The sequence below is a fragment of the Eptatretus burgeri genome, chromosome 10 (genome assembly GCF_056783735.1).
Source record: "Eptatretus burgeri isolate ZD-2024b chromosome 10, Ebu_testis_v1, whole genome shotgun sequence".
Classification (NCBI taxonomy): Eukaryota; Metazoa; Chordata; class Myxini; order Myxiniformes; family Myxinidae; genus Eptatretus; species Eptatretus burgeri.
In genome coordinates, this window is record NC_140970.1 from 86900809 (window position 1) to 86925615 (window position 24807).

The following is a 24807-nucleotide window of genomic DNA, read 5'->3' on the forward strand; positions in this document are numbered from 1 at the left end:
ACAAACATAAATCCTGTCATCGGCATCAAAAGCGACAGTCTCTTTCTGCTGTACAACATAGTTGTTAAAAAATCAGACATGGTCCTTACATACTAAAGAAATGGGTATACCTACTCTAAGAAATATGTTCATCGGTACCATTCGTGAAATAAGCGTGATGGTGTTCAGGAGAATTTTTGCCAGATTCGTACACTCGGGAGATTCTCATTTGAATGAACAAATTGCTTTCAATGGATTGATTATATCAGAAAAGCAACACTTCCTTTGGAGTTGAAACTTGTTTAAAACTAGATTGGCCACTATAACAAGTTCCCCGAGCCCTCTCCCACCCCCACCCCTTGCATTCTGTCACATAACCTGAGCAACGTATCGCTGTCCATTGAATTCCACTCAGTACGAACCATCTTCCAAGACATTTTTGAGTCTGCAAGTGTTATCCCATGTCCATTTATGTTTCAGTACAGAACTACTGTAGCTTTAACTCGGACAATGACACATGACAATCAAGTAGCTATCACTACACTGCATTGCACAACAAAGGATATTCAGTGTGGGAAATTGCAAGGAAGGTCAATGTTTCACATAATGGAGTGAAGACCACAATAAAAAATTTAAATAAAGATGCCAATAAACCAGTGACTTTCCAAACAAGAGTACTTGAGGAAGAAAGAGGAAGACAAGCAAGAGAGAAGACAAATGGGTCGTTCAGAACTCCGAGGATAAACCACTTCATCACCTGCATGCAATCCACTGCAGATTTCAATTTGACTTCCCCCTTGAAGTTTATAAAAACTAGGTTTTTTCCAGACCAGATCTGCTGTGTCTTTCTGTCACCATTTCACTCCTGTTATTAATTGCATTCTCATCCAATTTTACATCTTTTGCCATACTCCCTGTCCACTTGCGGACCTCCAACAACCAGGCCCTCCACTCCAATTTGCCATCTCTCAATACAGGCTGCTGCTAATAAACACAACATCTCCTTCGTGGAATCCTTCCTCCCACGGGACATGCTTAATGCTTTCGTGTCTCTCGTCAACTATTTCCTCCTCAGGTATGACAGGCCTGAATTCCACCCTGGCAGTGAAGCTACAATTTAAATAAACAACTCCATTTCTCACAGTCTATTGTACTGCTCTTACACCTCCAAATTATCAGGAGTATCTTTGGCTACAACTTCCCCTCCACCCCAACCTCTTGTTTGTCTGTGTGCTGTACTGCACTGTCCTCTGAACAGTGATGCCTATTTGCATCTTCCTCAGCCAACATGGACCAACTCTTAACCACTTATCTCAACTCTCTTCCTTATATGTGGTGATTTCAATTGTCACCATGTCAATTAGCTGCATGTTCATAACTCTCACCAGCCATAGCATTTCAATCAAGGACTTCTCAGACTCCATTGTGGACTTTCCCACCTAGATTTCTGCCAAGGCAAATCCTCCCTTCCAGGCTTAGTAATGACCAACCTACCTACTAATGTTCCCTGTTCTTGCTGTGTTCCAAATTGCTCATCTGATCATGTGCTTGTGAGACTAAACATCTTTATGGCCATTCTTAGAGAGCCATCTCAGCACCAGCGAGTCTTCTTTTCCTCAGGGAAAATCTGACCCAAGGCAACCTCAGATCAGTCCAAAAAGCCGACAAGAAGTGTCTCTACTCTCAGAAGAGCCAGAAAACAACATCTGTCCAACCTCCAGACTGCACTCAAGTCTGCCTCTGGAATATGCACTCCGCCAACCCTTCCCCCACTTCAAAATGGCACCACAACCAAATCTGTGTGTGAGAAGGCCGAATGACAATTCTGGGTTCGTTTCAAACTCTCGTCTCCCCAACCCCTCACTCCCTCTACCCACCTGACCCAACTGCCCTTGGATTGTGTCTTTTTCATCTGAGAAGGGAGAGAATTTTTGATTCTGCAACTGGCCCGGACAGCATCAGCACACGTCCGCAAAGACCTGCTCTGCTGCTTTTGCAAATCTTATTTCTGCTCTGTTCACCCTATAATTTGCCCTTGGTCATCTTCCATCTGCTTGAAAGTCAGCCATCACCTCGTTAAATAAAAGGTGCAAAAGCCAATACCCTTAAAAAAAACCTATTAGCTTACTTCTTTTTTTTTGTATACCTTGTTGAGTCTCGTGTGAGAGCGAACACACAATGCACAGCAAGGGGGGCATGAGACAAGAGGGGCGGTAGTGGGAAGGACAAAGCAGTGGGGAACAGAGACATTAGATCTGTGGAAGGGAGAGGGATGGGTGGGGAACATGGGGAATACAAGATGGAAATTACAGGGACTTTCAGGAAGGAAAGCAGGGAATTTGAAAGAGGTGGGTTTGGGTGGATTATCACGGGTAGAAAAGATCAAGGATTTAGATTGGGGATAAGAGGTGGTGGTGGTGAACTGCTGTTTTGAAGGCCTGGAGGGAAGAATGGGATTGAATAGAGTGAGGGAGTTTATTCCAAAGGTTGGGAAAAAAAAGAGGAATGAAAGAGTGAAGGTGAGCAGTGATTCGTGATTTTGGTAGTTTAACCAGAAGGAGGTTGTTAGCGGACCTTGAGCGCCCTGCGGAAATGTGGTGGGGACAAATCGCAGAGAGAGCAGGGGGGCGAGGCTGGAGAGGAGACGGTAGAAGACAGAAAGACCACCGACCAACCTGCGGTGAGAGAATGAGAGGCTCAAAGACTCAGCCTCATTGCGGGAGATGCCAATGATCCGAAATGCCTTGGTTTCCACAGCGTGAAGCCGAGAAAGGTGGGAAGCAGGAGCACCAGCCCAGAGGAGAGAGCAGTACTCCATCAGGCTGCGGACGAAAGCTTTGCAAGTGGTCAGGAGCTCAGGTAGGCCGAGGAAGGACTTTGCACGACAGAGGATTCCTAGTCAGCAACTGGCTTTGGAGGCGAGGTTTGAAATGTGGCTTTCCCAGGAAAAGTCATGGCAGATCGTGAGACCCAGAAGCTTGAAAGAAAGGACTTCTTCCAGAGGATTGTTGAGAAAGTGGATGGGGTTTTTTTCTAAACGGTCTTTTCGGAGAGATATAGTGAGAGTGTGAGATTTGTCCCGGATTGAAAGACATGTTCCACGTGTTGGACCAGTTTGTGATTTTACCCATATCTGCAGTGAGCGAAGAAGCTGCTTCTTGCCGGACTGAGGGATGACCGATGATACGGCAGAGGGTGGAGTTATAAGCAAATAGATAGAGAGGATTTTCCAGAGTCGGAGAGATCATTGATGAAAACCAGAAAAAGAACAGGACCCAGAACGCTACCTTGAGGAACTGCAGCCTGGACAGGAAGAGGGGATGAAAGAACTCCATTTAGGGCCACATGTTGACTTCGACAGGAGAGGAAATCTGCGAGCCATGAGTGGAGATGGCCTTGGATACCATAGGAAGAGATTTTGGTGACCAGGGCAGGGTGCCAGACCGTGTCAAAAGCACGTGATATGTCCAAGGAGACGGCTCGGATGTCATGTCTGGCATTGAGGACCTCCATCCATTGTTGGGAGAGCAAAAGCAGCATATCCAGGGTAGAGTGACCTGGTCTGAAACCAAATTGATGATTGGAAATCAAGCCATTGGAGAAGAGGAAGGATTTAATGTCTGAAGCAATGATGGATTCCATAACCTTGCTGATGATTGGGAGAAGGCTGATTGGTCTGAAGTTGCAGGGATCTGTTTTTGCACCTTTTTATGCAGGACAGTAATGCTTGCTGATTTCCAAGCAGATGGCAGATGACCTTGAGCAAATGAGAGGGTGAATAGAACAGAGAGAGGGTGAGCAAGAGCAGAAGAGCAGGTTTTTAGGACACGTGGGCTGATGCCGTCTGGACCGGTTGCAGAATCTGAGTCGAGGTTTGACAGCAAACTCTCCACCTTGTCAGGAGAAAAGGACACAGAGTCCAGGGACAGTTGGGTGTGACTGGGTAAGGTGGGGAGATAAAGTGATGGGTTTTGGACACAAGATTTAGCTGCAAACACCGAGTTTAGGCATTCAGCTTTTTCACGTGCGGTATCAGCAGTGCGGCCATTTGAGGTAATGGAGGGATGGAGGGGGAACATACACCAGAAACAGATTTGATTAGATGCCACCAGGATTTTGAGGAGGGAGAGAGGTTTGAAAATTCAGACTTGAGCTTTGAAAGATGTTGTTTTCTGGCTCTCCTGAGGGTAGATACACACTTGTTCCGAGCTTTATGGAAGGAACTGAGATTGCCCTCATTTGGATTCGCTTTCCATGAGGAAAAGGCAAGTTGTTTCAGGACAACTGCCTCGCCACAAGCTTCAGTGAACCAAGGGCGTGAGGAAGGGTAGGACAACTGAAGACGAGAGGGGATAAATCTGTGCATGAGGGAGAGCAAGTTTCCTTGAAAGAATTCCCAGGATGAGTTGATGTTGGAGAAAGTGGAGATAGGAGACCAGTTTGAGAGCTATATATCTATAAGTTTGAGGGCTGCTTGGAGAGCCTGCCAGTCAGCTTGAGTGAAACGCCAGACTTGACAGCAGTGGGGTGGTTCTCTGATAACAGCCAGAGATATGTCCACTTTGACAAGGACGTGGTCAGAATAACCGATTAGAGCGGGGGAAGAGCAGCAGATATTGTCAGGGAAATTTGTCAAAATCAGATCCAGAAGAGATGGAGTACCATTGGTTGAGATCCGGGTCGGGAAGTTGACAGATTGAGTCAGTCCCAATGAGTCGCAGAAGGCTTTTGCTGAAGTGCCATGACAGGTGAGAGAGGTACCCACACTGTGCCAACTGGTAGATGACAATTGAAGTCGCCACATATGAGGAAGAGAGAGTTTGGATGAGAAGATAGAAGTTGGTCCATGTTTTCGGATAGTGAGGTGTAGATGAGTCATTCTAGTCTTGGGGGATTTCAATGCATCGACTGGAACTGATAGGGATGGTTATGAGGTGTGTTTTGGTCCCCATGGGTCAGGAACTATGAACCAGAATAGCACTAAGTTCCTTGACTTTGCAAGAAGTCATGGACTTAGGGTGGCTGGTTCATGGTTTCAGCGCCCACAAGCTCATCGCTGGACTTGGTATTCCAACGCGATCGATGTGGCAAAGGAGATTGACCATGTCCTCATTGACGGTCGTTGGAGGATGATCCAGAACTGCAGGGTCTACCGGAGTGCTCAGTTCCTCAATACTGACCACAGGCTTGTTGTAACAACTCTAAAGCTGCACCTTAAATCCTGAAGAATGGTACCATCCCAGCCAAGGCTGGATGTTGCCAAGCTCAGGGATGAGAGAGTAGCTGAGGAGTTTGCGAACAGGCTGAGTGGACACTTGGGGGGTCTGGGTGCTTTGGGGGGTCCTGAAGAGTTGTGGAGCGCCTTCAAGACCACCGTCCTTGATGTTGCCGGTGGATGTCTTGGAGCTCACCGCAGGGCAAAGAAGAATTTTGTCTCTCAAGGGACACTGGATACCATTGACCAGAGTCGCAGTGCCAGGCTGAATGGCAGAGCTGAGCTGTTCAGGAAGCTGAGGCGTAAAACTGTACGTGCACTGAGGGTGGACAAGGAGGCCTATGTGCGAGGAATCTGTGAGGGGGTAGAGCATCACCTGTGGACAGGTGATTCTCGTCCCGCTTACAGGGGAATTCGCGCATTACGTTCATCCAAGCCCATCCCTCGGAGCACTGCAGTTCGAGCAGAGAGTGGTAGGCTCTTGACAGAGGAGTCTGAAGTGAAGGCCAGCTGGGCCGGTTACTTTGAGCGGTTGTACCAGGCTGATCCCCCAGCTGTCGAGTTGGACGTCAAGGGTGTTACAATCCCTGTTGCTGACCCTCGAATCAACTGTGGTCCACCTTCGCTTGTGGAAACACGGGCTGCGGTGAACCAGTTGAAACGGGGCAAAGCTCCAGGGATCTGTGGCATCCATGCCGAACTTCTCAAGGCTGGTGGAAATGCTGCACTCGTGTCGTTGCATGCAGTTTTGTGCTCTGCCTGGAACACAGGCATCATCCCAACTGACTGGAAGAGGGGTCTTGTTGTCCCACTCTGGAAAGGGAAGGGTGATCGCCAAGACTGCAACAACTACCGAGGGGTGACGCTGCTCTCAGTGTCGGGCAAGGTCTTTGCTCGGATAATTCTTGATAGGGTTCGCCACCATCTGCTTGAGCACCAGCGTCCAGAGCAGTCAGGCTTTACACCAAAGAGGTCAACGATTGACCGTATCCTTGCCCTTCGTGTCCTCACCGAACGCAGACGAGAGTTTCGGCAGGGGCTGCTTGCAGCCTATGTTGATCTCTGTAAAGCGTTCAATTCAGTGAATCGGGATGTCCTCTGGAGGATTCTTGGTCTTCGTGGGGTGCCACCAAAACTGATCGATCTGATGTCTGAACTCTACTCTGGTACTGAGAGTGCTGTGAAGTGTGGTGGTACCATCTCTGACTTATTTCCAGTTGTTACTGGAGTTCGTCAGGGATGTGTACTTGCCCCCACACTTTTCAGCACTTGTATGGACTGGATTCTAGGGAGGATGTCGGAGAGATCAAGTTGCGGTGCATCGTTTGGGAATGTCAAGATCTCGGACCTTGATTTTGCAGGTGATGCAGTCATCTTTGCAGAGACTTTAGATATCCTTTTGGGGGCCCTCGAGGTGCTGAATGAGGAGTCTGAGCCATTGGGATTATGGGTTTCTTGGGTCAAAAACTAATTTCCAGGCTTTCAGTGACATGTTGGATGCTGCTGTCCTGTCTGTGTCTGTTTGTGGTGAGGATGTTGAGGTCGTGGAGAGATTCACTTACCTTGGCAGTGATATTCATGTCTCTGCTGGCTGCGAGTCAGAGGTCAATAGACGTCTGGGTCGGGCCTGGGGAGTCATGGATTCACTGGATCATGGGGTGTGGCGCTGCCGGTACCTGTGCGGAAGGACGAAAGTCCGAGTCTTCAGGTCCTTGGTACTTCCAGTCTTGCTCTATGGGTGCGAGACTTGGACTCTGACCAAGGATCTGAGACGGAGACTTAATTCCTTTGGTACCAGGCGTCTTCGGAGAATCCTTGGCTATTGCTGGTCGGATTTTGTGTCCAACGAGCGGTTGCTGAGAGAGACTCGGATGAGATTTGTTACCTGCATAGTCCGTGAGCATCAGTTGCGGCTGTATGGACATGTGGCTCGTTTTCCTGACGCTGATCCTGCTCACCACATTCTCTCAGCGAGGGAGTCTCATGAGTGGAGGAGGCCAGTGGGCCGACCACGTGCCTCATGGTTGCAGCAGGTTGACCATCATCTCAAGGAGATGGGGATGGGCCTGGCATCTGCCTGGGGGATGGCCAGACGGAGGCTCCTGGAGTACCGTCGGAAAGTGGACGCAGCGACGCGCTGTTCTGGCACATGCTCCCATACCTGACCTGATGAGTCATCACTGTTAGGTGGACGGTACAATACACATATAAACATGAGGTGGGAGTGGAGGGGAAGCTGTAGTCAGAGGTATTCTTGGGGGTGTAGGGGAGTGAGGACAGTGCATGGAGAGTGAGGAATAGAGTCTTTGATGAAGAGAGTAACTCCTCCACCAGGACGAGGCTCAGGTTTGTCATACCAGAGGAGGGAGTAACCAGGGAGAGATACTTGGGAGTCAGACACGTCTTGTGTGAGGAAAGTTTCTGTGAGGTAGATTATGTCTGGTTTGTCAGTGTCAACCTGTATGGAAAGATCTGAAAGGTTTGAGCGAAGGCCCTGGATATTTGAGGTCCACACTGTTCAGGAAGAGGGAGGGGAGGAGGCTTTGGGTGCAGGGGGTGGGAGGGGAGGGGGAGGGGAGGACAAGGGAGGGGGGGAGGTAAGGAGGGTTGTTGAAGGAGTGTAAGGGATTGCAGAATAGGTGGGGGAGGGAGCCAGATGAGGAGAAGAAAAGGCTCTGTGGAGCTGGGGGAGAGGGGGGACAAGAGAGGGGGAAGAAGGCAGTTGAGGATTTGAGGTGGTGGAGTGAAGAGATGGAGGTGAGGGCAGTGGAAGGAGGCAGCTTTGTGGATGAGAGGGGGGGAACTTTGAGAAGGATGAGTGAGGGGGCTGAATGGTGGGAGAAAAGTGCAGGGGGAGTTTTTGAAAGAGGTGAGAGGGAGGCTTGGAGGGAGAAGAGTGGGATGGTTGCTTTGAGAGTGAGGGGTGAGAGGGGTGAGTTGGCACTGAAATTGGAAAAAAAAAGAATGGTTGATGGAAAGCGAACATTCATAGCAAACTAGGGGTTTTTTTAAGATTTAGGTCAGAGATGCGATTTTACACGTTTATTGATGTAAAGGCGAATTCAGAGAATGGAGAGAAGAAACGCTGTAACTGTTGTATTTTTTTAGGCAAGGTACGAGGGAAAGGTCGAATTGAGAGCAGTCTGTTTAAATAGTAGAAGAGTAGTGAATTATGATACAGTAAAGAGTACCACACGTGTGAAAGAGGAAGATGAAGCATTATAAGGGATCGTTTTTATTATTATTGTTTGAGATAGTTTTCATCAGATTAGGTCATGGAAGTGTTGAAGAAAAAATCGTGACGTGAATGGTGAAATTGGATCGGTAAATGCAGGGAGTGTAAACAGATCACGTGGTTACGGGAGAAGCACTTGGCTATGGGAGGTGTATAGTCAAAAGTGAAATTATTTATTTTAAATAAGGATTGCGTAACATTCGGAAAAGGGAAGGTTGAAGTAAAATTGTGGAAGTGTGTGGTGAATTTGGAACTGTAAACGCAGTGTGAAGCTGCTGAGTCGATGAAAAGTACCAGGAAGAGAAGAGAGACACACGATTTCCGGAGGTGTAGAGATCGAAAGGATACAAGGAAGATTATTATTTTTTGATGCATTTTTGAAGAACAGGTAAGATTCGGGAATGGAAGGTTGTCGGAAAAAATTGTGAAGGTAATGGCGAGAGAGGGTCAGCTCAGTAGAATTAAGATGGTGTGCCGGCAGGAAGAAGAAGAAGAAGAAGAAGAAGAAGAAGAAGAAGAAGAAGAAGAAGAAGAAGAAGAAGAAGAAGAAGAAGAAGAAGAAGAAGAAGAAGAAGAAGAAGAAGAAGAAGAAGAAGAAGAAGAAGAAGAAGAAGAAGAAGAAGAAGAAGAAGAAGAAGAAGAAGAAGAAGAAGAAGAAGAAGAAGAAGAAGAAGAAGAAGAAGAAGAAGAAGAAGAAGAAGAAGAAGAAGAAGAAGAAGAAGAAGAAGAAGAAGAAGAAGAAGAAGAAGAAGAAGAAGAAGAAGAAGAAGAAGAAGAAGAAGAAGAAGAAGAAGAAGAAGAAGAAGAAGAAGAAGAAGAAGAAGAAGAAGAAGAAGAAGAAGAAGAAGAAGAAGAAGAAGAAGAAGAAGAAGAAGAAGAAGAAGAAGAAGAAGAAGAAGAAGAAGAAGAAGAAGAAGAAGAAGAAGAAGAAGAAGAAGAAGAAGAAGAAGAAGAAGAAGAAGAAGAAGAAGAAGAAGAAGAAGAAGAAGAAGAAGAAGAAGAAGAAGAAGAAGAAGAAGAAGAAGAAGAAGAAGAAGAAGAAGAAGAAGAAGAAGAAGAAGAAGAAGAAGAAGAAGAAGAAGAAGAAGAAGAAGAAGAAGAAGAAGAAGAAGAAGAAGAAGAAGAAGAAGAAGAAGAAGAAGAAGAAGAAGAAGAAGAAGAATCGAGACTCGTGAGAGTGCAAGGAGAAAGGTATTTATTTTGGATTGGACAAGAAATAGTGTTTAGTTGGGAGGGATGGGGGACGTTGGGAAAGTGGGGAAGATAGAAATTGAAGGTAATGGGTATAAAATACACATAAAGACGATCGTACACCAAGGGGAGGGATGAGTAGGCCTCAAGCACCCGGTAAGACAAGTTCGACGAAAACTCACAAAATAGCACGATTTTTGAAACAAAACCGAACTAGGAACACAAAGTAACATGTCGGTGAGAAAATGAAGTTAAAACTGGACAGATAACGACCGGAAACTTAACTTTGAGATTGTCAGCAGAGAGCCCTGAAGGAGACCTGCCAACGCTCCAAACCCAGAACCGGAAGTACGGAACTTCCAATCATCAGCAAGGTCAGGGAATCGATCTTCGCAAGCAACATCAAATCCTTCATTTTCTCCAACGGCCTAATCTCAGACCATCACTTTGTATTTGGATCAGGTCACTCAACCGTGGATATGCTGTTTATGCTCTCCCAACAATGGATGGATGGCCTCATTCTCAGACATGATATTAGGGTTGTCTCTCTCGAGTCGAGACATACCTCGAGCATTCAACAAAGTCTGGCATCCCGCCTTGCACTCAAATCTCTCTGTGGATGCAAATATATATATATATATATATATATATATATATATATATATATATATATATATATATATATATATATATATATATATATAAATCCAATGCCACCTCCACACATGGCTTACTGACTTCCTTTAATCTCATAGCCAATGTGTGGATCTCAAGGGGATCCTCTCATTTCCTCTCGTCAATGCTGGAGTGCCACAAGGCAGTATCCTCAGCCCAGTCATAGTCCGAATGTTCATTAACGATCTTTCTGGATAATCCTCGTTATCTATCTCTTTGATGAGGACTCCATCCTCTGCTGCAACATCCCTCATCCTTCAGAAAGGTAGGCAGACAGCCTCTTGGTTCTCTTCAGACCTTGATAGAATCACAAGCTGGTCCAACACTTGGAAGGCATCTTTAAATCCTGTCAAATCTCACACACTCAGCAGCTGTCTCTCTCAAAAGACCATTTGGCAAACCCTCCCATAGTGTTTTAACCATCCTCTTGAATAAGTTCAGTCACTCAAACTTTTGCGCCATGATCTTTCTTTGGCAAACCACATATCCAAGTTGGCCTAAAAAGCCAGTTGTCAAATGGACAAACCCCATCATGCAAAGTTTTGCCTTGCCACATTTTACCTTTTATCTAGGGTAGAAAAGATTGTGGTTGTGGATGGTGGATGACATGAGATGGTGGTGAACCACTTTCTTCAAGCTCTGAAAGGAAGGACGACATTGAAGAGACCAAGGAAGTTGGTGTCATGAGCAGCAAATAAGAGGAACGAATGAGTGGAGGTGAGCAGTGGTTCTGAATTTTGGCAGTTCCACCAGAAGGCGGTTACTAGCATACCTTGCAGAAACCTGGGGGAAGGGGAGTTAGAGCACAGAAAGGATGGGGGTACTTGACCAGAAATGAGGTGGTAGAAGAAAGAGACCATTGATCTGTCTGCAATGTGAAAGTCATAAATCCAGAGACTCAGCTTCATTGTGGGAGATTCCAATGATTTTTAAGTCTTTGCTTTCCACGACGTCAAGCTGAACAAGGTGTGAGGCAGGGTGCGAGCCCAAAGGAGAGAGCAGTACTCCATCAAACTGAAGATGAAGGCCTTGTGGCTGGATAACTTCATGTGGGCCAAGGTAAGACTTGTACAACAGAGGACGCCCAAACAATGACTGGCTTTGGAGGATAAATTAGATGTGTGGTTTACTGTTGGTGTGTCCTCCCCCACCCCTCTCTCTTTCTATTGTTCTTTTCATTCTGTTAGTTGTTGGTCCATTCCCTGTTTTTGCCCCTCCATGAGCCACAAAACAAAATTCTCCAGCAACTGTGATCAGATCATATGAAACGGCAGAGACAACTTTGAAAAGCTACATTGTCTTCAGAAAGTATTCACACCACTCGACTTTTGTCACATTTTGTTTTGTTACACCCTGAATTTAAAATGGATCAAATTTAAAATTTTTTGTCACTGATCGACACCAAATACCCCATAATGACAAAGTGAAAACATGTTTTTAGAATATTTATGAATTAATTGAAATTGAAAATCTGAAATGCGTTGCATCAATAAATATTTTACCCCTTTGCTAAGACACTCCAAATTGAGCTCAGATGCATCCATTTTCCCTTGATCATCTTTGAGATGTCTACAACTTGGAGTCCACCATATGTCTGATTCAATTAATAGGATATGATTTGGGAAGAAACACACCTTTCTATACAAGGTCCCAAAGTCGACCGCATGTCAGAGCAGAAACTCCACCATGAAGTCCAAGTAAATGTCTGTATAACTCTGAGATAGAATTGAGAGGAGGCATAGGTCTAGGGAAAGGTGTAAAACAATTTCTAGAGTGTTGAAAGTTCCCAAGAGCACAGTGAGCTCCATCATTAGGAAATAGAAAGATTATGGAACTACCCAAACTCTTCATAGAGCTGACCATCTGACCAAACTGAGCAATTGGGCAAGAAGGACGTTGGTCAGGGAGGTGACCAAGAATCCAATGACCATTCTGACAGAACTCCGGAGTTCCTGGGCTGAGATGCGAGAACCTGCCTGGAGGACAACAATCTCTGCAGCACTTCACAAATGGAGGCTTTATGGGAGAGTGGTCAGATGTAAGCCTTTCCTGAAGAAAAGGCACATGAAAGACTCTGAGAGGATGAGGAAAAAAAATATTCTGTGGTCTGATGAGATGAAAATTGAACTCTTTGGCCTGAATGCAAAGCTCTATGAATCCCATTAAAAATCTGAAGAAAAACTTCAAGATTGCAGTTCACCAATGAAGAAAAACCAACTTTACAGAGTTTGAGAAAATCTGTATGGAAGAATGGGGGCAAATCCCCAAATCCAGATGTACAAAGCCGATTCAGACATACCCAAGAAGACTCGAAGATGTAATCGCAGCCACAGGCGCTTCCATGAAGTGTTGACTCAGGGGGTTGAACACTTGACGCAAGACATTTCAGATTTTCATTTTTAATTAATTTATATCATTTTCTAAAAACATGTTTTCATTTTATCATCACAGGGTGTTTTGCGTACATCGGTGACAAAAGCTTTTAATTTAATCCATTTTAATTTCAGGCTGTAACACAACAAAATGTGACAAAAGTCAAGGGGTGTGAATACTTTCTGAAGGCACTGAAGCAGAGTTATGGAGAATGAGCAGCTGCAAAAAATAAAAATAAAAATGTTCAGAAAAGTAAACTATCCAAATGACAACAATGGGCATAAAAAGATAAAGATCAAGACAAATGTAAAAGACATTGTGTGTGATAAAATATTATGTAAAAGACAAATGCAGAAGTGCATTTGAGACAAATAAAAACAAGCTTGAATTTTTCAGCTGCAAGATGAAGTGGTTCACAAGAAGGAAATCAGGCTCAGACATTAGCAGAATGTTGTCGCAGTATGGAGTTGTTTTGACAGTTGCACCAGACATTAAATTTAGTGTAGAAAGAAGGAAAACCATAATGCCATTCCACAACATGGAATACAAGGATTTACAAGGAATTAAGACGCAGGAGGAGGCCAATCGCGGAAAATCATGCCTGCACCACACCAATACCAGATTTAATCAAGCCGTTAATACCCCTTCCCTTCGTGTGCAGCCTTTTCGGCTGCTACACTGGTACTCATTTAGCCAACCTCAGAAGGATGACAGGCTGAGTCAACCCCCCGGTGTTAATTCAGCAGCCAACAGGGCTTGAACTCGGGATTCTAGGATCCCAAGCCACCACCCTAACTGCTAAGCCAACACCAGGAACACTTTCAGGAAGTTGTCTCATGGATGAGTGGTTTGTTTTTTTATAACATGAAACAATCTAAACAACCAATTACACTAAACCTGAGATACCTGGAATAGAAAGAATAGGATGTTGACCGTTTGATGTGCCAGCCTCCTCAATCCCCAGACCTCAATCCTTCTGAAAAGTTATGGGAGGGCTGGAGAGAAGAGTGAAGATGAAGATGGTTCATTATGAAAGGATCAGCATACAGTGATACATTGCCAAAGTTGCATGACAGAATGATTGGAGTATATTCAAATGTGATTGCCCACAATTTGGTGGGGGGGGGGGGGGGGTGATATATTTTGAACAGAAATTTTTGAAGTAAAATACTTGTCAATAATTAAACTTAAATACAAACCAATACATGATGTTTAATCAGCCTTTATTTGTCGGAATACAGGAAGATTACTTTCACCGAAATTACTTGACCACAAAAAGCATGAAAGCGAGATCAACACAAAACACAAGTACTTTACAGTACATCTTCCTCTGCTCTCTGCCCTCTGACCCTCCCCAGCAACTCCAAGATGCACACGTTCTTCCAGTAACCCCCTCCTGATTAAACTTCCAAAATTCAGGATGGCTGCACACCTCAACTGTTATTCCTCGATTTCTTCCGTGATTATAACCCCCTTCCAGAGCCTGTTCTGTCACTCTTCCTTCCAGGACTTAGCGAGTAATACATCGTAATATTGTCATTCCCAATTCTGTGCTGAGATTTTTATTTCCCCATTAACCTTTCCACAAAATCATCACCACCACCATTTTGCGGGGGTGGCCAAAAACAAGACAACCTTTCCGAACCCAACCATCTCTTGCAAGTTTCAATGTTTACTCTACTCATCCGTTTCCTCTTGTCCTGTTCTTTCATTCTCTTGATTGTCCTAATGTCACATCTACCTCAGTCTTCCATGACCTTCGCTCCTGTAAAGAAAAAAAAGAAAAAAACAGTGAGGGTACAGAAAAAGGAGAGAAGGTAGGAGGCAGGGGGAGTTGTTGAAGAGAAAGGGGGAGAGGGGTTGTTGTTGTTGAAGAGAAAGGGGGAGGGGGTTGTTGTTGTTGAAGAGAAAGGGGAGGGGGTTGTTGTTGTTGAAGAGAAAGGGGAGGGGGTTGTTGTTGTTGAAGAGAAAGGGGAGGGGGTTGTTATTGTTGAAGAGAAAGGGGAGGGGGTTGTTGTTGTTGTTGAAGAGAAAGGGGAGGGGGTTGTTGTTGTTGTTGAAGAGAAAGGGGAGGGGTTGTTGTTGTTGAAGAGAAAGGGGAGGGGTTGTTGTTGTTGAAGAGAAAGGGGGAGGGGTTGTTGTTGTTGAAGAGAAAGGGGGAGGGGTTGTTGTTGTTGAAGAGAAAGGGGGAGGGTTGTTGTTGTTGAAGAGAAAGGGGAGGGTTGTTGTTGTTGAAGAGAAAGGGGAGGGGGTAGTTGTTGTTGAAGAGAAAGGGGAGGGGGTTGTTGTTGTTGTTGAAGAGAAAGCGGGAGGGGGTTGTTGTTGAGAAAGGGGAGGGGTTGTTGTTGTTGTTGAAGAGAAAGGGGAGGGGGTTGTTGTTGAAGAGCCAAGGGGGTTGTTGTTGTTGAAGAGAAATGGGGAGGGGGTTGTTGTTGTTGTTGAAGAGAAAGGGGAGGGGGTTGTTGTTGTTGTTGAAGAGAAAGGGGAGGGGGTTGTTGTTGTTGTTGAAGAGAAAGGGGGAGGGGTTGTTGTTGTTGAAGAGAAAGGGGAGGGGGTTGTTGTTGTTGTTGAAGAGAAAGGGGAGGGGGTTGTTGTTGAAGAGCCAAGGGGGTTGTTGTTGTTGAAGAGAAATGGGGAGGGGGTTGTTGTTGTTGAAGAGAAAGGGGGAGGGGTTGCTGTTGTTGTTGAAGAGAAAGGGGAGGGGTTGTTGTTGTTGAAGAGAAAGGGGGAGGGGTTGTTGTTGTTGTTGAAGAGAAAGGGGGAGGGTTGTTGTTGAGAAAGGGGGAGGGGGTTGTTGTTGTTGAAGAGAAAGGGGGAGGGGTTGTTAGTAGGGTAAGAATACTGATTCTGGCTCACTTTTCCCCATGTAAATGAATGGGGGATTTTCAGCGATGATTTTTTTCTTTTTTTCCCCTAAAAAATAAATCCCCTTTTTCGCCAAAGGTATATTTATTTGTCTCCCCTTTTAACCTAGGGGCTCTCTATTCAAATAACCTATGCAACAAGATAAAGATTTGTTCAAGTAGTAAAGTCGTAATGTGATTTGTTAAAGGTGATTCTAAAGAAATATCTGAAACGTCTAAGCCTCAGGACACTCTTTATCAAATAACCGATGCATATTGTTTAGCTCACTCATTGAACCTATAAACATTTGTTCATTCTCAAATTCCTTCAATAGTTTAATTTTCTTTGCACAATAATCCCCATCTAAAATATTTAAAAACAAAACATTTGAATCTTTATATTTTTTAAGATACCCCTTTTGTGCCATTACAAAATGATAAACTTCTCTTAATGATCTCATCTGACCACCTCCTGAGTTGCATATCATTTTGAGATTGTAGTAAATTATTTTTCCATTGTTCAATTGATAACCATCAAATTTTTCAGTCCATTCAAAGATATTTATTATTTTCTTTACATCCTCTAACTTATTGGTTTTTAAATTGATTCGCATATTTGTTTTAGATATTTTTTCAATAAGACTTATTTGATATTTTTCACATTCATTATGTTTTCCATTTATATACCAAGACTGAGATTTTCTCCACTCTTTAGTTTGACTAATACTTGGTTTGACGATTTATATATTGTGAAAAACGCGACGGTAGCCCTTAAAAACCCTAACCCATCTTACCATCATTAAAACTTGTGTCCATATGGAACACAATCTATTCTATTCACTCTATCATACAATACCCACATGGAACACAATCTATTTTGTAAACTCTATCATACAATATCCATATGGAACACAATTTATTCCATTATCTAAAATAAATCTGTCATCATCAAAGGCTCCTAATGCCTTTTTATTTACTTCTTCACTATATATCTTATGTTTATAACTTCTTATTGTATTCATTTTCCTATATTCTTCTTTCTTATTCATCAAACAATTATAATAATTTCTAAAAGTTTTTGATTTCTTTATTACATATTTCTTTATTCCCTTCAACCTTTTATCAATCTGATCACCATACTTATAAGCATATGCCTTTGCTCTCAATCCAATAAACTCACTCATTACTTTTCCACCCAACTCATCCTTAAACTTACCAATAACCTTTTCATTCTTTTTTGAAAATAACTCACTCTTCTTACTAAAATTACTTGTATCATATACTCCAAAATTTTTCTTCATATCTTTATAAACATCGTCAGTTTTTATATCTAGAATAAAACTATCAGTGTCCATATACAACAATGAAACATTTTCACCATACTCTTTCTTTAAGTCATTATACAAATAATCATACATCAATATCTTTGATAAATCAAGAACTGCTGTTCCAATATAAATTGGTTTATCCATGACAATACTTTCCTTTTTCATATGAATAGCAGAAAAGTTCTCTGAAAAAACCTCTTCTCTCTCAAAACTTGGTTTATTTATCAATCTAGAAGCTTCTTCCCAAGATGTTGCAAATCTAATGTTTTGCCTGTTTCTAACATTCTCCATTGTCTTTCCAAAGACAGCATTATTCATCAATTTATAGAATTCCCCTTCAAATTTTACTTTTGTATTTGTTCTCATATCTGTATTGAATTTAATATACTTTTTCATCCAAGGACTTTGTTTAAATTTTAAAATCTATGAATTTTAGCTACTCTCAACCCAGCAGATAAATATTGTCTCAAGTTCCTTTGATGCAAAACATATCCCTCTTTATCATAGAATGTTGTTAATAACTTTTCTGTTGATTTACCTTTAATATTAAAACTTTTATGATAATCACTTAACCATTCTTTCTTTGGGGTTTCTTTCTCACATGCAAAAGGAAGATCTTTATGCTTATTATGAAGATCACTCAGGTACCTCAAATCAACTTCAAAATAATAACCTTCTTCTTCCTCATTCAATTCCTCTTGAGAAGAAATAACAATATTCATCAAAGCCTTTTCATAATCCTTTTCTTCCACCCACTCTAATTTACCATAAGGCAGAGATTGAGACATTGCCCATCTATACAAATTATTAGCATCAAAGTACATCAAATAATTACTATCTTTTTCACTCTCATAATTTGGAAGATATTTATTATTTGCTTTAGCATATCTTTTTGAACATACTTGTGATATTCCACCTCTCTTAGACTTCTCAATCATCAAAAGCATATCTACATCACTGATTAAATCTATATCTTGTTTTGTCATTTTCAACATTGCACTCCAAGCTAAACCAGGAGCTGTGAAATAGTGGGCAGGATCTAATCCATAACAATTTTTATTATGACAGAGTGATCTAAAAGCTTCAAACACATCAGCTAACAATAAAACATCTGTTTTTAGATACAAATCATGATATTCTCCAAGGTTCTTTATCTTAAATATTTTCCAAATTTCTTGTGCGTATTTATATTCCTTATCACTTATCTCTTCTTCATAAAGGTTATTATAGAAACTTTCTTTTGAAGGAAGTTGTGTTTCTTTAAATCTCATAAATGAATCCATATAACCATAAGGATAAATTCCCTTACTTGTAAGAATTTTCTCTTTACTTTGAATTTCATTCCTTGTTTCAATTTCCTCTCGAGTTAGAATTCCCTCTTTAATCAGAATTTCATCTATAATCAGAATTTCCTCTTTAGTTAGAATTTCATTCTTTGTTCGAATTTTCTGTATAATTAGAATTTCATCTTCAGTAAGAATTTCTTCATTAATTTCCTCATTAATTAGAATTTCCTCTTTACTTTGAATTCTCTCTTTAATCTGAATTTCCTCTTTAGTTAGAATTTCCTCTTTTGGAAAGAATGAATTAAGATTTGGAAAAGAGCCCGTGGAGCTTAGATTTGATGCGAGGTTGGATAGTGGTGTTCCCATAAACTTGTAAGAATCAAGAAACCTAATACGAGTTATAGGTTTTGTGAATATCATTTTTGTAAATGAAATATACTTTTGACTTGTGTTTGTTATGGCAGAAATATTCCCTGGTGTTTTTGAAAGTTCATTTATAAATAGATGTGTATCATAGTTGGCGCTGTTGTGAAGAAAGACTGGAATAAAAGAAGGTAATTTATAATTAAGATTACAACAGGAATGAGTGGGACCTCTATATTTACCAGTAAGATGACAATGATCCCTAACTTTAGACTCCTTAATTTCCCCCTCACAAATATGACAGATATTGTTCTTTCTAAATTCTAATTTTTCTTCTTTGGTTAATTTCATCGGTTCATTTGTTTCTTTCATTAATTTAGTGAGTCTTATACAATCCTTTTCTAATCGTTTTACAAACTCTTGTGAAGCTTTTTTCCACTATAATGTTCAAGTTTGTTATACTTTTCTCCAACAGATGATTTGATATAATAACAGAAACCACAAGGAATATGTTTTTGATATTTATTTGTATATGATTCCTTTGGATTAGGAGAAGCAGTATTTATCTTTTTAAGGATACACTCAAAATCAGCGTATATCACAAATGGGTGCATGATAGATTTATTATAATCTTCAAAAGAAATCTTTTCACCAGGTTTAGGCATTGTAATTACAGCTGATTTATGATTACTACAATATTTTGAATGTTGTTCTAATCGTTCTTTTGTATGAAATGAATTAAGACATCGCTTACAAGGATATATTTTGTTTGCTGTTCTGAATACCTGAGAAGAGATTAATCTTGATAAATTATTGATGTATGTGTAATGTGAATTCTTTCCAACACTAAAATATAAAAGATCAATGTGTGTTTCTTCATTTTTATAGTTGTTTGAAATTTTTAATATTTGAACTTTGTTTGTATCCATTAATCCATATACATTAATAGAAAGATTATTCTTTTTCTCAAATTTAGGAATATCTGTTAGTGGCATTGGGAATTTAAAATCTTTAATGTCCAAGGTATTCTCATATTTCATATATTGTTTTACTCTTTCTGAATTACATTTTGGTGGATGTAAGTGAGCAAGAACAGACCAGAGAAAACATTTATTATCATTATTCTTAATATTAACAACTGCCTTTTTTTTTTTTTGTATACGTTGGTCGAGGCTCGTATGAGAGCTAACACACAACTCACAGCAAGGAGGCATGAGACAAGAGGGGCGGGAGTGGAAGGGACAAAACAGTGGGGAACAGACACATTAGGTGAACTGTGGAAGGGAGAGGGATGGGGATGGGACGGGGAACATGGCGAAGAGAAGATGGACATTACAGGGACTTTCAGGAAGGAAAGCAGGAGAAATGAAGGAAGTGGGCTTGGGTGGATTATCGGGGGTAGAAAACATCAAGGATTTGGATGGGGGAAGATAAGAGGTGGTGGTGAACAGCTGTTTTGAAAGCCTGGAGGGAAGAATGGGAAAGAATAGAGTGAGGAAGTTTATTCCAAAGGCGGGAAAAAAGAGGAATGAAAGAGTGAAGATGAGCAGTGATTCGTGATTTTGGTAGTTTTACCAGAAGGGGGTTGTTGGCAGACCTTGAGCGCCCTGTGGAAATGTGGTGGGGACAAATCGCAGAGAGAGCAGGGGGGGCAAGGCTGGAGAGGAGTCGGTAGAAGACAGAAAGACCACCGACCAACCTGCGGTGATTGAGTGAGAGGCCCAAAGACTCAGCTTCATTGCGGGAGATGCCGATGATCTTAAATGCCCTGGTTTCGACAGCGTGAAGCCGAGAAAGGTGGGAGGCAGGAGCACCAGCCCAGAGGGGAGAGCAGTACTCCATCAGGCTACGGACAAAAGCTTTGTAAGTGGTCAGGAGCTCAAGAGGGCCGAGAAAGGACTAAGCACGACGGAGGATTCCCAGTCGGCGACTGGCTTTTGAGGCGAGGTTGGAAATGTGACTTTCCCAGGAAAGGTCATGGCAGATAGTGAGACCTAGAAGCTTGAAAGAAAAGACTTCTTCCAGAGGATTGTTGAGAAAGTGGATGGGGGGGTTTTGTAAACGGTCCTTTCGAAGAGACATAGTGAGAGTGTGAGATTTGTCTGGATTGAAAGACATGTTCTACGTGTTGGACCAGTTTGTGATTTTATCCAGATCTGCAGTGAGCGAAGAAGCTGCTGCTTGCCGGTCTGAGGGATGACAGATGGTACGGCAGAGGGTGGAGTCATCGGCAAAGAGAAATAGAGGATTTTCCAGAGAGTCCGAGAGATCATTGATGAAAACCAGAAAAAGAACAGGGCCCAGAACACTACCTTGAGGAACTCCAGCCTGCACAGGAAGAGGGGATGAAAGAACTCCATTTAGGGCCACACGTTGACTGCGAAAGGAGAGGAAGTCTGCGAGCCATGAGTGGAGATGGCCTTGAATACCATGGGAAGAGAGTTTGGTGAGTAGGGCAGGGTGCCAGACTGTGTCAAAAGCACGTGATATGTCCAGGAATACGGCTCGGATTTCCTGTCTGGCATTGAGGACCTCCATCCATTGATGGGAGAGCAGAAGCAGCATATCCAGGGTAGAGTGACCTGGTCTGAAACCAAATTGATGATTGGAAATCAAGCCATTGGAGAAGAGGAAGGATTTCATGTCTGAAGCGATGATGGATTCCATCACCTTGCTGATGATTGGGAGAAGGCTGATTGGTCTGTAGTTATAGGGATCTGTTTTTGCACCTTTTTATGCAGAGCAGTGAAGTTAGCAGATTTCCAAGCAGATGGCAGATGACCTTGGGCAAATGAGAGGGTGAATGGAACAGAGAGAGGGTGAGCAAGAGCAGAAGAGCAGGCTTTGAGGACACGTGGGCTGATGCCGTCTGGACCGGTTGCAGAATCTGACTCGAGGTTTGAAAGCAAGCTCTCCACCTTGTCAGGAGAAAAGGATACAGAGTCCAGGGACAGTTGGGTGCGACTGGGTAAAGTGGGTAGAGATGGTGATGGGTTTAGGACACAAGATTTAGCTGCAAACACCGAGTTTAGACATTCAGCTTTATCACGTGTGGAATCAGCAGTGCGGCCATTTGAGGTAAGGGAGGGGATGGAGGGGGAACATACACCAGAAACAGATTTGATTAAACGCCACCAGGATTTTGAGGAGGGAGAGAGGTTTGAGAGTTCAGACTTGAGATGAGAAAGATGTTGTTTTCTGGCTCTCCTGAGGGTAGATACACACTTGTTCCGAGCTTTGTGGAAAGAACTGAGATTGCCCTCAGTTGGGTTTGCTTTCCATGAGGCAAAGGCAAGTTGTTTCAGGACAACTGCCTCGCCACATGCTTCAGTAAACCAAGGGCGGGAGGAAGGGTAAGACAACTGAACACGAGAGGGGATAAATCTGTGCATGAGGGAGAGCAAGTTTCTTTGAAAGAATTCCCAGGATGAGTTGATGTTTGAGAAAGTAGTGATAGGAGACCAGTCTGTAAGTTTGATGGCTGCTCGGAGACCCTGCCAGTCGGCTTGAGTGAAATGCCAGACTCGACGGCGGTGAGGTGGTTTTCTGATAACAGCCAGAGAGATGTCCACTTTGACAAGGACCTTCTTTCGTTTTATTTCTTTTGGTAATTCAATATAAGAAGAAGCTTTAAGAGGGTTTGATTTTAGAATGTGTATATCTAAAAAGATGATTTTTTTAAAATTGAATCCACTTCCTACCACTGTATTATCAACATCCTCCTCTTGTCTTGATAGTTCTTCATAAACCCCACTATTCAAAAAATCTTGAAATGATGTTATAAAATGAAGATCTGTTCTCATATAAGGAGTTTGTTCTTCATCTTGTCTTTTCATATTCATTTTCACTCCCATATAAAACTTTAAAGTTTTCATTTCTTTTAATGTCTTTTTAATAAATTTTTCAACATCAGGTTTCACTAGTTCAATTGATTCAACTATTGATGATGGACCGGGTTCTCCAAATTGAAAAATCCTTATTTTTATATGCCCTTTAAATGCCCCATCAGTGTTTTCAATATAATAGTCTCCCTTTACTATCAACTCATTTTTCTTGTGTTTTTGTGATTGAAGATGTCTATTATAACTACTCTTCAAAACATCCTTTGAGCAAATATCACAATGTTTTCTTTCCAACTCAAGAGGAGATATTTTATGAAATAGATTAAATGTGTGTTTGTTGGTTCGGAGGTGTTTTCTATAATGTTTATATTCGTGATTACAAACATCGCAGTACGTTGTATTCACCATATTTATATAATAAAACTTTGCTTAAACTAAAATATTATTGATGAAAATTTCGTTTATTTCACAGGTGAATCTGTGCTTAAACTAAAATTTTCTTGATGAAAATTTCGTTTATTTTTCAGGTGAATCTGTGCTTAAACTACAATTTTCTTGATGAAAATTTTGTTTATTTTACAGGTGAATCTGTGCTTAAACTAAAATTTTATTGATGAAAATTTCGTTTATTTTACAGGTGAATCTGTGCTTAAAACCATTTTATCCTCCAACTTTATCACTTAATAAATACAATGTTTCAAGACACAAAAGACAAGTTTCAATCAATCTCTTCATTTGTTAAAGATACTGAGAAATATGTCAAGGAAGTAAAATTGAACAAAGATAAATATAACAACTATTGGAGAAAAACAATTATGGTGGATATGATGAGTTCTTCAATTTACTTCAGTGGAAGGGCTTTTAGTATACCTGGAAGAACATCAATTAAGGTATCTCGAACAAAAGTTTCTCCTCTCCTTCTGGCAATATATTCAAAACTAGAAAAAGCAATGAAACAAGAAAAGGTATCAAAAAATAAAAACCTTATGGATGAAGCTGTAGAAAGAAAAGATAAGACCATCTGTAATATGCAAGGAGAAATTTGTATTTTTTTCAACAACCCTAAAGGTATAAATCCTGATGAAATAAAGGATGTTAATATATCAGGTGAAATGACATTTCGTTCAATTGGAGTTAAGGATCATTTTAAAATTACCTTTAATATAAAAAATGTAGCAGTTGAATCTGTTAATGAAAAAATGTATATAGATATCGATGGTAATGTTTTTTCTACTAATTAAATATGAGTCAATATTCAACTGAAGATTTTGAAGATTATGAGAGTGATTATGATACCGAGAGTTTGCATTCAAACGATAGTTATGACACCGAGAGTTTGTGTTCAAACGATAGTTATGAAAGTATCGAAGATGAATTTCAGTTTAGGTAAAGTTTTACTTTATAAATATGAATAGTTTACTCGATTTTGAGCCTCTTGAAGTCCATGATTCTCCATATGACAAATTTGAGAATTGGCCTGCGTGTGAAAGACGGGGATTAAACACAGAGTCAAAAGCCTATAAACAATGTATATTCTGTGATTATCTTCTAATTAATGATAATAAAAAATATAAAAAGGAAAATAATTCTTTTAGATTTACACCAAAAATGAATTACTTTACAAGATTGATTTGAGAAATGAATGTAAAGTATGAGGGTGATAATACACCTTTCTTTACAAGGGAAGAAACTGAACGTATTAGAGAAATGCTCAAAGGATTGTTGTTATATATTATTCATGGATGTGATTTTCAGGGAAATATCAACACAAGATATTGCATAAATAAAATAATGGATTATCTTGAAATTAAACCTGAACTTAGGATAAAATATAGAGTTTCGAAAAAAGCCAATAATAAATTAAATAACCTGTTTTCCAAATATATAAATGAATGATTTTTTACCCATTTGGGAAAAAAAGATAAAATTTCACAACCATAAAAATCTCCCAAATTCATTAAGATGCCTCATCGTTGGTTCAAGTGGATGTGGAAAAACTTGCTTACTTTTAAAGATGCTCCTCACTACCAACTTTTTAGATTATAATAATTTAATAATTTTCACAAAGTCGAGTTTTCAACCAGCATATCAACTACTCTCACAAGGTTTTAATGCTGGTCTTCAAAAATAAGATATAATCGGTTTATTTAAACTTCAAAAAAACCTAAATGATTACAACATTGAAGATATAATACAACTATTTTATGATACACAGAGATGTAAAAAGAAATCAAAACCGATAACTTGTATTCTTAGTGATAATACGGATGATATACCGTCTCCACAAGATTTGGATAAATCCAAAAAGAACCTCGTTATCTTTGATGATTGTGTTAATGAGAGAAACCAAACGGTAATGGACAGCTAGTACACAAGAGGGAGACATTCTTCTTGTAATTGTATTTATCTTAGACAATCGTACTTTCAACTTCCTCGTCGTTCCATCAGAAACAATGCTAATACTTTTATTTTATTCA

The 24807-nt window shown here is 41.2% G+C and overlaps 1 protein-coding gene across 7 annotated transcripts in view; it reads right to left on the minus strand.

Moving 5' to 3' along the window:
• C10H3orf38 (chromosome 10 C3orf38 homolog) overlaps positions 1-24807 on the minus strand; it is a 62930-nt gene that overhangs the window by 6610 nt on the left and 31513 nt on the right. For 2 of the 7 annotated variants that reach the window (XM_085899194.1, XM_085899193.1), the window contains exons 2-3: positions 23201-23268; positions 13575-13663 (exon numbers count right to left, since the gene is read on the minus strand). The exons of 3 other annotated variants lie outside the window; for them this stretch is intronic. The gene's annotated coding sequence lies outside the window, so the exon portion shown is untranslated. The remainder of the gene's footprint in view (positions 1-13574; positions 13664-23200; positions 23269-24807) is intronic. 2 more of the 7 variants (XM_085899192.1, XM_085899191.1) reach the window with 1 other exon arrangement.